Raw genomic sequence first — 11,652 nt, forward strand, 5'->3', positions numbered from 1 at the left:
CAGTGTATCAGGATTTAAAAGCCACAATAGTCTCAGTTTGATTTTATTTTGTTCCAGTCTGTCTACTTGCACTAGATTTGAGTGCACAGACATCTATCCCCAAAATAGCAGGCTCTACCACGGTAACTATTCTTAGTTTCCCATTAACTTAAACTGAAGCCTTGTATTACTAACATTGCCTTACTATGACTGATCTTATTTGAAGCTGGTTTGTTAGACTGCTGTTTTACCTTGACAGATTTTATTCAAGTTTGGTATGCTTGATAGTATCAAGTCTAAGAGCAGAGGCAACTACTCTGAAGATGACAGGATGTAATAGGATACCCATCCCGGTTTGATTATTAACTGCTTTTGAAGTCCTACAATAGCTGCAATGTTATGTTTTTATTAAAATTGCTATGTAATAATATGTTCAATTATATTATGTCTGATGATGTAGACAATTCTATTGAGAATAAGAGAAAGCATAGTATATACAGTAGATCACCTAATATTGTGGTTTTATATGTCTTTTTCATTTCATATTTTGCTAGAAATTTGTTTTGTTGTCTTGTTTTGATCTGTTTTTCTCTATAATACAGAATGGATAGGTATACATATAGAGATTCAAACATATGGAGAATTTCTAAACAGTTTACAGGAACAGATTATATAATGCATAATGTAATGAACAGATACTCTGAAGAAGAGACACTAAGACACCCAGTGCTAATTCTGTAGCATTATGATATAAAATTTAGCAATACTATTATTCACTGTTCAGAGTGATATTATTGTAGTCTCTTATATTTAATTTCAGCATACTTAAAGATATGGACAGCTACTTCAAAGAGAATGAGAAACATTATGGCAGCCCTTGCTGACTTCCCTAATGTCAGGTGTTGATGACCTAAAAAGCCTTCATCATCCTGTTCTAATTAGATTAGTACTATAATGTTCAGTATGTGTTCACCGTGTGTGAAAATGGGGACAAGTATTTGGAAGAAAACTAGAGACAATACAATAGACAGTAAAGATCTCTAATGGACTCGCTTTGAAAGCCATGTTTCTTAAAATTGTTTCCTTATGATCTGTTTTGTTATTTTTAATCTTATTCTCTTTGAAATAAAAAAGTGATATTTCTATACAATGGAATATTACTCAGCTTTTAAAAAGGATTTCCTTGAAGCCTTTATAGGTAAATGGGGGCATCTTGAGAATATCTTCATTAGTGAAATAAACAAGTCTCAAAGTAGATATCTCATTGTCTCTCTAGTATAAAAAATAATAAAAACTGACAGAATAATGAGATGCAAGAAGTGTAATAGATATTCTGAAAGTGAAAGGGAAGGAAAGTGCTCTACAGGGCATAGCAGTATACATAGTATATAAGATAGGTGATCATATTACTGAATTTCTTTTTTTACTATTATTTAAAGAAAGTTAAAACAAAATAGAAAATAGGCAGAAATAGTACATACTTTTGAAGAAAATAAACAGTCATAAATCACTAGTTGATGTATACATATTGTCCCCCCCAAAAATAGTTGTTCAAGATACAAAAGTGGAACACATAAATGGGAATTCAAGCAGGGAGATTTCAAATAGTTCTGTTCAACTATCCAACAAAAACTAAGTAATATGGCTATCAATCCTGTACACTTAGACACGTATGCATTTATCCATATCTTCGTTTATGTTGAGACCTAACAAAACTTATTAGATTAAAATCCTTCTGAACAAAGATTAATAATATTGCTAGATTTCACATCATAACACTCCAGAATCAGCACTGGGTACTGCAGTGCTCCTTTCTTTCCTTCAAAGTATTTGTTCATTTCATCATGTGTCATAAGATCAGTTCTCATAAACTGTTTATAGGTTTTACACAAGCATGAATCTTAACATTTGTTTCTATCCTTTATATATTAGAGGAAGAAACAGAACAGAGCAGGACAGAACTAAACATTCCTATAGACACAAAAAACTAAAAATACATATAGAACTTCTGTATAAGGAGTTCTACCATGGTCACTGTGCTGTTTCTTGTTATCATCAACAGAATTGGCTATATCTTCTGATAAATTATAATTGAACATATCAATACATAACAGAATTAACAGAAATACAACTTTTTAGATAGTTTAGAGCTACAAAAACTTGTAGTAATCAAATCAGAATAGATATCGTGGTAAATCTTTGTCATTTTCAGTATAGTTGTCTATACTCCTTAACTTGATATCAGCAACTTAACAGTTTTGAATAAAATCTGTCAATAATAAGCAGCAATCAAACAAGTCAGATTTAACTAAGATCAGTCATGATACAACAGTATAAGTCATGCAGGGATCCTGATTGAGTTAATAGGAAATTAAAGATGACCACTGTTCTATGTCCTGATATCTTCGGGACAGCTGTCTGTGCCCTCAGATCCAGTGCTTGTATATAAACTAGGATGTAACAAGTTCCAACCAAGCAGAGTGGTGTAAGTAATAAGGGTTTTAATTCCTGATACACTATTAGCTATATCTTCTATTGTTTTTTTGAAGACTATTCCTCCCCTTACTCCCCCAGAATGAACTGTGTATTTTTGGGTCTCCCAATCACTCATGGTTTTATATTCGGAGGGGGCAACCTGCTATTTACCTAAGTGTTTATGAACTTTTTCACTCCTGGTCTGGATTTCTAGTTATATTTCTTCATTTATTAAAGCCTGTCTGTTAAACCTATCCATAAATATTGGCCCAGTTACCCCTATTACTCTCCGGTTCCCTGTCACATCGAGTTCCATTTTCTCATGTTTGATTTTGATCTATATAACCTTCTTCAGGCTAATTATGTTTCCTATAAAGAGCCTCTCAGTGGACCCTTTCTCTTGATCCACTCTGCCTGTGATTCTCTCTTTTTTTCCCTTAAGTTAGTATATTTAGGCCATCTATATTAGAAATTATATCCAGCATTCTTTGCTTCATTTCTGTTGCACTCTTTTTTATGTAATTAGTTGTCTGTTTGTCTTTTTCATTTCACTTTCTGCTCCATTCATTGTGGCGTCTCTGCCACTGTTTCAAGAATCCTGGTACTTTTCTCTCTCTTTATAATGTACTGCAGTATTCTCTGTAGAGTTGAATTGGTGGTTGTAAATTCCGCCAGTTCCTCTTTATCCTGGAAGCACCTTGTTTCTCCATTAATTCCTAGGGACAATTGTGCAGGATATATCAATCTTGGAGGTTATTGTTTTTCAAGGCTTGGATTATTTTGCCCCATGATTTGATGATTTGTGCCGAGAAGTCTGCTGTAATTCCGATGGGTGTTCCCTTATAAGTGATCTGTTTCTTGTCTCTGACAGCTTTTAATATTCTGTTCTTATGTTGGATATTGGGAATCTTGATTATTATATGCCTGGGTATAGTTATATTTTGATTGTAGGTGGCTGGAGTTCTGTATGCCTCATACATCTGAGCACCTTTTCCTTTTCCTATGTTTGGGAAGTTTTCCTTAATTATTTCTGTGAATAGCCTTTGCAGTTCCTTTGTTTGTATGCCTGCTTCTTCTTCCATATTCTGTATTCTTAAGTTATAGATTCTCTTGTCATATTTTAGCCTTTGTATTGTTACTGCTTGTTTCCTTATTATTTGTAAGGTTTTTTTTCGTTATATGTTCCCACATTACAAATCTGTCCTCCAGTTCAGATAATCTATCCTTAGTTTCTTTCAAGCTGTTATGCTAGCTTTCAATAGAGTTTTTAGCTTCCTGGTAATCTCTTTGAACCTGTTTCATGTATTCTATGTTTTCTCTATTTTCTCCATCAAACAATTCCCTTTTTTTTTGTTCTTCCATTCTACTATCTGATTTTTCTTGGGAGGTGCTTAGCATTTCTTTATTCTAATTATATCTTGCTTTACTTGGTTAAATACTTCACTTTTGAACTTGTCTATGAGGTCTTGAAGATATCGCTTTATGTCTATTGGTGCCATGCCTGATATTGCTTGTTTTCTGTCCTCATTCTCCTTTGCATTTACCTTTCCTGGATTGGTCTTCTCAAGATGGAGGACTGAGGATTCTTTCTTGTTGCCTCCTCTTCTCATATTTTTGTTCCTTCCATATAGGCATATACAGGAGGACCATTTTCTTTCTTTGTTGGTTTCAGTTTGTCTGAAGTGCGCTGACTAGGTGGTCCTGCCCACTGCAGTTTACTAGGAGGTACACACCCAGGCAGCCTACGATGGGCCCGCCCCTCTGAGTTAACCTACTGAAGGCTTCACTGCATTAGGATGCAGGGACCTGGTTTGGGCTGGCCTATTGTGCCTCAGTCCATGGCATCACCCAGGTCAAGCGCTCCCCACCAATCCTGCTTGAGAGGGGAATATGTGACTGAAGTCACTGCAGCAATCCCATTCCAGCTAGTCTGCCCAGTCCCAGAATGTCCTCTGTTGGAGCCTCTTTGTCTGTTCCTCTCACTCACAGCAGGTTGATGCAGGGTTCCCTATCAGTTCTGCTGTCAATTCAGTTCACTGATTCCTGCTCTCAGAGCATTCACATCTCTGTCCCGACTGTGCTAATTCAGCAGCAGCAGGGTATTCAAGTCGTGAGTTCCAGCGGCAGCACTGAGACTTTAGCTGTTCCAATTGTAGCACCAGGATGGCATTTCCAATTGTTTTCTTTCAGCTTAGTTCATTCCTGGGTTGGCAGGGTATATCTCCCTTGGCTTAGGACTCCCCACACCACACCATTCCTGGAGTCTAAGCTGGCTATCTCAGAGAGGCTTTGTAGCTGCTTTTATCTCTCTGCCATCTTCTCTTGATCTCATATAGCTGAATTTCTGTACGATCAATGAACAGAAGGGTTAGCCACTTTTTATGCTTTGATTTTGTGACTTTGGTGTCTATTTGTAAGACAACAATGTTTAATGTATCAATAGCGATTTTATGATTTTTTAAAATTTGGTATTGTTCTACCTTTTTCTGTTTTTCTATTTTTTTCAATTTTCTTTTCTTGGGCTGGGGATTTAGCTCAGCGGCATAAGTACCTGCCTTACAAGCAGGTGGTTGTGAGTTAAATCCCTGGTACTGATAAAAAAAAAAAAAGAAAAAAAATTTTCTTTTCTTTCTTTGAAAAAAAAAAAAGAACAATATCCACTATAACAATCACTGTTAAATTTCTTTCTTTCTGTTTTGAAAACCTATGTTGTTATTGTTTGGAGTTTGTGTTGTTGTTTATCTCTTACTTTTTGTTTTTCTTTTCTGACTTTTTTATTTTTAAAATAAAAAAATTACTTTTATAAGAAAACAATTTTAGTGTAGAAAAATCACACCATGAGGAAATATTCTAAGTAATAAGATTAAAATATGTCTACACATTCACAGATGTATGACAATAAATTCAGGAAAGCTTATTCATATAAATAATTTTCAGAAATATGACTAAGTACAAAGTAAATGTGTTAAAGATGGCATAGAGTTATTTTGTGTCAGGAATCCTCAATGAGTAACACGTGTACAAACATGGATTGGAAAATACATATATTGTTTATATCAATGGGAAAATTAGAATATTTTATAAATATTATTTTAAAAATCTTTCACCAAATATCATAAAATCATTTAGTAAGTATTTTAGATTTGATTACCACATAGTATATGACATTTTCAGTATTTTTCTAGAATACCTAAAGTTGGACTATGGGCACTAAATATTCAAAGCAAAACCTGCTGAAACATTTAACCAGTATTTTATTTTTCTATGTGTAAATAAAAGAACGTATTTAAGGAAAATAATTTACATATATCTTGTATGCCAAAACAGCAATGAAAGATTGGCCTATATTTAATAATTGGTTCATTATGTTACTACTAGGTCATGATCACTGACATTTCTACAACAGTAGTAAGCTAACTTTCTGCTCTCACTACAAGTATTATAAATTCTCATATTGTATATTTATTTTCTTCATTAAAAAGTTTTGTAGTATTGTGTTTGGTTCTCCTTTGTAAGAATCTTTTTGGTTTATATATGTTTTCTAAGTAAATACTTTGAAGATAATAATACATAGTACAGTAATTGCTATTATTCACTTATTTTGTTATAAAATTTTTATTTTTTCATAAAATAAAAACAACTCATTTTCTTTTATCTTTATGTCATTATACTAAAGAATAAACATTCGTTTAATGTTTCTCTACTTTTAAACTAAATGACAACTAAGATTTCCTTCACTTGAATCCATTGTTAAAAAACATATCTCAGTCAGGCATGGTGCACATTCCTGTAATCCCAGAATTTGTCAGACTGAGGCATGAGAATCATTTGCAAGTTCCACACCAGCCTGGGCTACAAAGTGAGCTCAAGGCCTGCCTGAACTACATAATGAGATTTTGTCTCAAAAAGGCAAGAAAAACGTAAAAGAAAATCTATAATTTTAATTTCTCCATTTTATTGCTATTTATCAATTTCTTGTTTGTTTTCAGCTAGTATTTTGGCACTTGCAACTGTGTTTCTTCCTATCATATCATTTTTTGTCTTCATTTTCTGTCCAGCAACACAGAAGCAATAACAACTAATGCACAAATCACCTGCTTTGTTGGTTAAATGGCCAAAGTAATTTATCAACTTTTATAATAATTGAGGGAAAAAATGTTAACAAAATTAACATATCACTTTTTAGTTTTATGTTAAGTAGTAAAGCAGGATTTATAAAGAGCAGTACTCCCTTGATATAAATCAAAGTTTTACTTTTATGCTGATTGATGTGTAGGGGAATCAATAAGTTAGAATGGTGATCAGTGGCCACCAAGGACCAATTGTCAGCATCATATTACACTGACAAATGCATTGTCCCCAATGAGAAGTTGTCTATTTATCTCAGTCTAGTCTAAAAATTATCAGTAGGGTTTTGTTCATTGAAAAGCATTCAGTGATAATAATTAGAAGAAATGCTACATTATAGATAGCATTGTTAGTCATATTTAAGAGATCACTTTGGATTTATAGGTAATTCAATCTTTGTATTTACAAGTTTTGAAAGTCTTGAATCCTAATTGCTTTACCAAGAAAACTCTTTGTATAAGTGTGCATGTAATAGAAAGACCACTGAGTTAAGAGGACAGAAAACTTGTGCTTGAATTGTGGATTTGCCACTTATGTGATATAAGTTTAAGCAAAAGCACAAAATTTTTTGAAGATGCTTTATTTAAACATGGAAAGAAAGTAATATCACACATTACACATGCAAAAATGTATGTGAAATTGGATTTAAAATTCTAAATTGCTGTTACAACTTTTTTAAAAAAATGAGGCAGGGACGTAAGAAATGTAAACAATTTTCAAGTCTATGATTACACACTGTTTTAGTCTAGCCTTATACCTTGACTCAGCACATCAGAGCTGGGGAAACACTCCAGACCTACATGTATGCTAGGCAAATGCTCTAGGCAAATGCTCACTGAAATAAACCTCCAGCCTTATTTTCTCTGTTTAAAAGAAGTTAAACTCTATTTACCAATTTAACTACATATAATTAAAAAGAAAAATAGAGAAAAAATTATAAATTCACCATACATATTTTATTATCACATTTTTGTTCTTTTGTGTATATTTATACATATGCCCTTCTTAGAATTGGAAGTAGAATTTGTAAAGAATCTTATATAATTTTTGCTGTTTTAACATAGAAGCAGACTATTACATCATACAAAAGAACAAAATGTTATTTTTTGCTTTTATTTATTAGTAGTAAATCAACTATTGCTAATAGTTCATTAGCCTTTGTCTTAACAATATCCTCTAATCAAAGATTCAAAGCACTTTGTAAACATGACAACAGTTTCCAAATTTTTAAACTACTCAAGGATTAGTTATGGTCTCTAATATGTCTTATGGCTTTAGTCTTCTATGGTTTTAAAAATCTCAACAAACTTTAAATATCCTTATGTATGAAGTAATTACCAATGAAATCATTATTGATTCTATTTCTATTTTTAACATGCTTTTAACCACATCATCATCAGAACAAAGACAACTGTAAAAAAGCAATTGTATCTATTCAAAATTAATGTGTACAAAAGCACTGTGGGAAGTACATGATAGCATCACATGTTAGTTACTACGATTATTACAAAACACTACTTATTTACTTCACCTTGCACCTTTTATTTTCTCAGGAATATCCGTACTGTGACTATGAGATAATAAAGGCATATACATTTAACAGGTCTGTTTGACTAAAATGATGTTTTGTCTCTATACAAAATGCTGAAACATGGTGAAGAATCTTAAAACAGGAAAAACTGTTCCCAACCTGAAGGGTTTATATATGTTATATGGTGCAATATACTCTATTACTAATTGAACAAAAAATAAAGCACAACCATCAGCCATGTACCTTATCAAAAATATCTTTAAAAGCACAGGATTTTTGTCAGCACTAGAAATAGAATATTTTTTCAGTTGGTGTTGATGTTCTTTGGGGTTTCAACTCTGGTATAGTGGGCACAGGCCTCTGCATCAAAAAATATTCATTCATGGAAAAAGTGTGAAAGATAGAATGTATTATGATTGATGAAAAAATTCCGACAATGAAATCCAATGTTTTATTAAAATGAGTGTGATTTACAAATGAACACTAGAAAAAAATATTCCTTTAGTTGAATATTTTTCTTAAATTTCAAAAATAAACCTATTATTAAATATATCATTATTTAAGATTCTCTAAATTTTAAAACAACATTTCATAATGCATGTGCTTCTCTTTTAAATGACTACTTACAGCAGACAGTCTAGCTGATCTTCTCTTTGGCTATAAATGAAAAAAGAAATGTCAAGTAAGATACACAAAACTAGGATGATTTTTATTGTGAAAATATTTACTGTAATATTACACAAATATTTTCATTAAAATTGTTAACATGTTTAGCAAATAACATTGTAGAAATTTAAGTTTTCATTGTGCCCTGCTGTGGATCCTTCTTATGCTAAGGAAAAAAAAAATCCTGAAGTAAGCTTAATTGTAGACTATATTAACACATTGGCTAGTAGCAGGAAACATTTTAAAATGAAAATATAGGCCCTTCTGGACAAGTGACAAAGCACTTTTTAAATTTTGTTTGTATATTTATTTATTGATTAAAAAGATAATTTCTTTGTATCTTAACTACAAGGTCTTAAATGTTAAGAAGCTTGTAGTTTTTATTACTATCATGTTTATGAAATAGTTCACTGTTATCCCATTTTGGAACTCATGTGGTCCAAATATTTCCACAACTATTTTTAAGCTGTTTATGAGTTTGAAATTTACAAAACAAGTGGATTTTACCTCCTGGAGAGATGCTGAAAGTAAAGACAATCACCTCCTGCCTCATGTCACCTTGATCTGCAGTCTGTGAAGATGAAAAATCACATAGGAATAAGGTCATCAATATAACCACATAGATCAGAAAATAATGTTTATGGAGTATAATTGCAATATAGCTAATTATGACTTTTTCCTGGGCACCCACTCAAGTAGTCATGTGTTATTTACTAGAAGTTATAATACATACTCCTGTCTACTAAAGTATAAATGAACACCAGGATGCCTAAGACATATGTTTACACAATCTATGAGAAATTTCATCTTTTTGTGTAAATAACATCTCTTAAAAACAAACCATTTTCATTTTGAAGTACATCTGTTGTACTGTGCTAGAGCAAAAAAAAAAAAAAAAAAAAAGTGGGGACTGGCCAAATGAAAGCAAAGGTTCATGCAAGTACCCTCTCTTCATTTATGTTTGCTATGCAACTGTATCCTAAGATCTTCTTTATTGGTTCTCTTTTTCACATTCTGCATACAAGAACTACAATTGCTCATAATGCTTTGAAGAAAGAATCTTTCTGTGATAACAGCAATGCTTTATTCTGAGAAGCTGGCCACGGATTTTAAAACTTCCGGCTACATACCTAGTTGCTGTATTGTCAGCTATGTAAAACAGCAAGACTCATTGCACAAGCCTAGGAAAGCACAAAGGTGGAAACCTCAGAAAGAAGTGTGGTGATTAGAAAGGATTGTTTTCCCTATCTGTGTAACTTTACATCCTTGGAATAATCAAACTATTGCATGATTCAAACTTATAGCTCTAGAGTACTGGGGAATTTCAACCTGGTTCTTGTGTTTTAGGACTAGGGAAAGCAGACAGATTAATACAAGTAATATATAAGCAATCATAAAGATATACATTACTAAAATGTTTTATAGTCTTACCAAGCAATGAATCCGTATTCTGTTTCACTTATAGGGACTTAGATGAAACAAACAAACCCAAACATAAAAAAACAACAAACTTAATCTTATTTCCCACCTGAAAGGTGGCAGAAATTTTGAAGTGAGGGTTGCAAAAGAGCTGTAGCCCCAAGACAGTTCAGAGCAATTCTGTATGTTAGAAGGCAACAAATCTACGGCTGTCTCCAAACATCAATAGTGGGATGAGACTCGTTCACCATCCACCTTTTGATAGAGAGCTGGGAGAGAGCCACATTTCTCAACCTAAAAGTTCCTATTTGCAGCGGCGAAAGTCTACCATTTGAAGTTTGCGCCACCTAATGGTACAGTATTACCATTTCATAAGCATCTGGCAAGACAAGAAATGGAGGAGGGAATTGAAAAAAGGGAGGGAAGAAGAGAGAGAGGAAGGGAAGAAGGAAGGAAGGACGGGAGGGAGGAACAGAGGGAAGAAAGCCCGGGCTTTTGCTTCTCCAAAGTAGAAGGGAGCCCGAGCCAAGCAGGAGACAGGAAGAAACTGGCTTCCGAAAGTGTGACTGGGATAAACGTTCTCCAATACAGTAAGCAGAAAAAGGGGTTGGGGTAGGAAAGGAAGGCACTACACCATGGCTGTTTGTAATTCAGCATGCAGACACCTCTGAAGCAATTCTCTGCCCTAAACAAAACACATCAAAAGTAAACACTAGTTGCATGAGAGACCATCTTAAGAGTTGACCAGACTGCTTTTTCCTCTTCTCTTTCCTTCTACTCAGTACATCACAGAATAAAACTAGAAGTCAAAATGTTTTTAAATATATCTCTGCCTTATGAAAGACGTATTTCAGTAGCTAAACTCCCTTCTACCTTTCCGTTTCACTTACCTTTCTTTTTGGCATTATTGCAACTCTATTGGACAGATTGATTGTTAACAGAAAAAAGACAAAAGCAGACTCTCCTTGATCACTCTGAGAAGCAACTGAATTTTCCAATGAACTAACTGCAGCAGGACCCGTACTCTTTAAAAAAAAAACAAAAAGCCTCTCGTTTATCGGCAACATGAAACAAGCCAAGACCCAACCAAATTACGTTTATCGGGAGTGGGAGCCAGATTGGAGTGACAGGCTGTTAAGCCAATAAGAAGAAGTGGCAGGATAGGAAGGTGTGGTCTGCGGATTTGCCAAAAACCCTTGTAGTAAGCCTACTCTGACCCGCGGTGAGATGGAGATGCACATGGAATTCGTGGATGCATAGTACTTGCACATGGCTGCAAGAAAAATCAGAGATGTGTCGATCTTTTTCCTTTCTTTTACTTTGAAATGGCTGGCTAAGGCCCCAATACTTGCTTTCTTCAGTTTCCAGAGCCTTACTTTCACTTCTTCACAGAGGGAAAGGGTGCTTTGGGGAGCCTGTTGAGTCTTGGATAAGTATGTGTCTGAAAAATTTGG

At 33.8% G+C, this 11,652-nt stretch overlaps 1 long non-coding RNA gene across 2 annotated transcripts in view; it reads right to left on the reverse strand.

The window, feature by feature from the left end:
* Positions 1-11,294, reverse strand: part of LOC134475469 (uncharacterized) — a 29,033-nt gene extending 17,739 nt beyond the window's left edge. For both annotated transcript variants that reach the window (XR_010046603.1, XR_010046602.1), the window contains exons 1-3: positions 11,089-11,294; positions 9,287-9,350; positions 8,741-8,770 (exon numbers count right to left, since the gene is read on the reverse strand). This is a non-coding gene — a long non-coding RNA (uncharacterized LOC134475469). The remainder of the gene's footprint in view (positions 1-8,740; positions 8,771-9,286; positions 9,351-11,088) is intronic.
* Between the last annotated feature and the right edge of the window lie 358 nt (positions 11,295-11,652).

This window comes from Cavia porcellus, unplaced genomic scaffold, assembly GCF_034190915.1.
Source record: "Cavia porcellus strain 051 isolate PalLab524CR breed Dunkin Hartley unplaced genomic scaffold, mCavPor4.1 scaffold_3, whole genome shotgun sequence".
Classification (NCBI taxonomy): domain Eukaryota; kingdom Metazoa; phylum Chordata; class Mammalia; order Rodentia; family Caviidae; genus Cavia; species Cavia porcellus.